Genomic DNA, 4,835 nt, shown 5'->3' with positions numbered 1-4,835 from the left:
ATTCCAAAATCTAACCCTAAGAACACATACAATACTACAACATATGTTGGCAAAACCTGAACCAAAGAATATCATGACTCACTACTTTCACTCATCTATGTTGAAAACAATTAACTTTTGTTATATCTAAATTTATATCTCTTAAAACATATGTTAATTACATGATTTCAATTGTTCACTTATCAAAATATTTTTTACAAAATTTTTAAATTATTTCTAAGTAGAGCTAATCCTGACGACTTACTGCAAAGTCGTCTGGGCAGACGTGGTTAGAAACGTAAAAAAATTTCGGTTTTTTTTGTTCACAAGGGGTTGGTTGTAATTTCAATAGCCTTTTAGGTTACTTTTGCATTTGATTCAATTTTGGTTTACTTTTGTGTATGAAATCAAGTTGTGAGTCATATTTGACAATTTCCCTTGTTTGTAACCATAGATAACAATATAAAAAAAAGAAGTATAGTCTTAATTCCATTAATTATCTTTCCATATTTTACTCAGTTTGACAATTTCATTAATTACATTACCTTAACAATACATTACAACATTAATTACATTACCATAACAATAATAGTGCATATTTTTATTTTTTAGTTTTTAACATTAACTTTGTACCAATTATAAAATAAAAATGTAAAATAACTAGGTTTTACATATGGTTAAATGTCCAGTCTACTTTGTTTTACTAAAACCTTTTATTTTATTTTAGTTTCAATCGGTGAAAAATTACGTAGCAAAAAACATAATTCACAGACATATTTTTGTGAATAAAATAACAACTTAAATCAAAATAATAAAAATGTATTACATTTATTATAAGTTATTTTTTCACTCAGTATAATTATTTTACTAACCAATTTTTTTTCTATTTCACTTTATTTGACCAAATACATAGAAAAAAATCATTTTTATTAGTTTATTAAATCAGTTAGTTATGAACATTGGCTATCAATTTAGGTACGGATTGTTCATTTCGGCTATCATTTTTTTTTTTGAAATTAGGCCCAACTTGAATATTATAAATTTATGTGTGGATATTGAGTTGAGGCATTCTAGATCTAGATGAGTTTGGTTCTCATGTATAAGAACTTAAAAATATCTAAATAACAAATGTATCTGAAACGAGTTTGGATATTTATACCAAAAATAATCATATTATCTCATTCAATCCAGGTCTTTTGAATACAATACAATTAGTTATATTACGATACATCTAAAATATATAGCACTAATTATGAAAACCAAATATCAATGTATAAAAAATCTAAAATGCAATAATATCTACGCGGATGCGCAGATCAATCTCTAGTTTCTTTTTAAGATAAACCATAAATTTATCATCTTCCGAGTTTTTTTTTTCTTTTTGTAAAAGGGCTTACTACAATTTTTTTTACTTTAAAGAGAAATTACCTAAAATAACACACATTTGTTAGGTAATGACTAGAATAACTTACAAAAATAAAAAAAAAAGAAATAAAAGATGACTTAAAGTCTATAATGCCCCATTAATAAAATGAATTAAACAAATTTTAAAAATAAACATTTAATTTAAAACACTTGAAAAGGTAACAATTAAAAAAAACGCAGGAAAATCCCTTTCCCGTAACACATGAACCGAACCCTAAACCCCTTTCCCATAACGTTCTCCTGTGTTTTGACATGATTTATCAGAGATTCGATCTTATTCGCACACTTCTCTACCACAAAATGCTTCGATTCACAAGGGAAAATGAATTTGAGGGATTGTTTGATGTCTTTGGTATCTGGATATGACACCGACGACTAGGCTTTTGATACCTTTGGAGGAAGATGAGTGAGTCTTCTATCTTCTCTACAGAGAGAGGAAGAAGACGATTCCAAGTAATACTTGGATCCTCAGTACATTATCAAGTAGCATCTGGGATAAAGTTGCTTCCTAATATATGAAGTAGTTCAATAGAGTCTGCAATTGCTCAACTAGAAAAGAGATGATAATATGATGCTAGCTGAAAACGGTTGGAACCAAAAAAATTGCAGAAGTTCTGAGCCATTGGACTGTGATTCCAGTGACAAGCCTTTTCTAGACTGAGAAGGAAAGGTTGATTGGTCTTTGCTGATATGTTGCAGAAGAGGGCTGTCAGTTGTGGGACAAGAGCTAGTAGTGAATGCAGTTTCTAAGGCGCTTTTAATGTTAAGGGCATGACTTGGAAGACCACAATTGATTGTATCTTTAAGGGGTTATAGTAAGAAGAAACATCTGATTCTCATCTGTTTATATTTCACGTCATACGGATTAACCGTATATTCAGGGACATATTTCACTTGGAACAATATGACGTTGGCTAATGATTTTGATCATCAGAAAAAATTGATGCTACAGCAAGTATTGGTCTCTAGCTTGAGACTGGGTTATAGCAGAAACGTGTTTGGTTCAAACCAGGCTGTGGGTCATTGGTTTCGGGTTGTTCAAGGATTTGCAACAATGATTTGCTTGACAAAATGCATCATCATATGGGTTGAAGAGAAGATAATTTTAATCATTATTTGATATTGGATCTAGTTGGATTTATATATTTTGAATTTGCCTTTTTCCTTCTGCCACAAACTGTTAAAACCTCCTTCATAGATTTTTTTTTTTTTGAGATTAACGTGAAAGTCATTTGTAAAAAAAGAGGAAACCGTGGCTTGGAGAAAAAGAGTTTTACGGTTGAAACCAGGTTCTAGTAACTGGTTGCGGTTAGTGGTCGGATTTTTGGTTCAATTAGAGGTAATCAAAATTCTAATTTGTTAATTGATTCAGGATGAAAAAAATCTGTCACTCCTTAGAGGTATGTCATCACATACATTAAAACCTGTTGCCACATAGCAGTTAGTTTTGTTATAAATTTTAAACTCTGCAACGAAGCATACTTATTCGAAAAGTTTGATGTTTATAAATGAAAAATGTAAGTCTGCTATTTCAGCAACATGAAAATCTGCCAAATTATAAAAGTCTAGAAAAATTTACGTGCCAGTATAAAAGTCTCTTAATTTTTATAAACCTGCTATCATAAGGCAAAAGTCTGCCATTATAATCTGCCAACTGAAAACAAATCTGCAAACGTACTTAAATCTACCATTATGTGCAGTAAACTTTTTACCGAAAGTTTGTTATGATATAAAGTATGCTGCAATAAGTGTGCCTAAAGAAGTAAATCTGTTAGACATTATTAATCTGCCATCAAGTGTCACAGATTTTTTACCACAAATTTATTTAACTGTTTCGAAAATAATTTTTTTTTATGATGTGGTAAAAATATATTAATAGCATTTTTTGTAAATATATTTTTTGTTAACAAAAAAAATAAGGACATTTTGGGTATACAAAACAGTCTAGTAATTAAAAGAAAATTATAAGTTACTCTAGTAATAATAACATGATTTGGTGTTATTTTAGTAATCTTCCCTAATTTAAAAGCGTTGATTTGAGATTTTTAGGGCATTGTGGTGGAAATCTAAATCGGTTTATCTCTCCGAATTTGGTACAATTATTTATGGTTTTCGCCTCCTTAATCCCGTAGGCTGTGTACTAATTCGAGTGTCAGAAATTCAAAGAAAATACACCACTATCGTGATGTCAGGATCTTCACATGTTTATCTTCAAACAATATCAGTATACAACCAAACTAAATCATCATTGTCGTCCCAGTTCAAAATATCTTCAAACAATATTAGAAGGAATTTTTTTTTCTGAACTAATGAAGTATTAAAAAACAAAGAATTAATGTGGACGAGGAGCAAGAATCAGACCGTGAACAAGTAGAAAGGACGACCGAAACGATATATTACGACCATATGTATTTCCCTCAACGTATAATAGGACCACTTCTCAAAAATAAAATAAACTTGAGGAAAATTTGGTTGATCATTAATGTGCCTAATAGTTGGGTTTAGACTATTGTAGTTGTCGATAGATAGGAGCCGGTTGCTGATGGTTTAGAGCGGCCCTTTCAGCATATTATATAATAAACAATTTATCAACTTATCAAATTTCTAATTTTGGATTATGTAGTTCAAGTACAGATTTTTGAAAGGTTTTAGTTACATAAATTCTATTCTTTCACCTCTAATTTCTCTTTTGTCTGTTTGTTGCAAATCTTCTCAACAATTAAGATTTTATTGCTTAGTGGAAATGAGTGGGGCAACTTCAAACTAGATTCACATGTTAAAATATACGGAGTGAAACGCCATTTTTGTCAAAAAGTGATATATTTTATGGATTCATATGTTAACTAATTCATTGAACGGGGTTATGGGGTCATTGTCATTGTCGACTATCCTACAAGCCAAAAATATTTTCTATGGTGGAACATTTAATCACGCCTCAATCGTGAAGAAATATCTTCTCCTAAAAATTGTTTTTATTAATTGAGTTATACTGTATATACTTATAACCTAGAACTAATTGATGATAAGTAAACTTGTGTTTTTTGATAAAAAAAAAAAAAAAAGTAAACTTTGTGTTATAAAAAGAACTGGAATTTTATTGTATCGCGGGAATTTAAATAAGAACAAAATTTATATCCGTAGAATTTTTAACACTGATAGAAAGAGTTTATTATAGAGAGAAGAGAAGGTTGAAGTGTGTTTTACAATGAACGAAAACGTTCGTATATATAGAAAGAAATTTACTGTGCAAATAGTGCAGCGGGCCCCACATCTTTATATTTTCAACAATTGCGGTGGCTGTGTTATTTGACTTTCATAACACTCCCCCTTGGGGGCCGGTGACACTATCCGCTCCCGCTTAACGTCTTTGTTGCCTCGTTAAAAACCTTTCCAGGAAAACCCAATGGGAAAAACCATAGTAAGGTAAAAAG

This window comes from Brassica oleracea, chromosome C7 (assembly GCF_000695525.1).
Source record: "Brassica oleracea var. oleracea cultivar TO1000 chromosome C7, BOL, whole genome shotgun sequence".
Lineage (NCBI taxonomy): Eukaryota > Viridiplantae > Streptophyta > Magnoliopsida > Brassicales > Brassicaceae > Brassica > Brassica oleracea.
The sequence above is the reverse complement of the archived record's forward strand: the minus strand, read 5'-3'. Positions refer to the sequence as shown.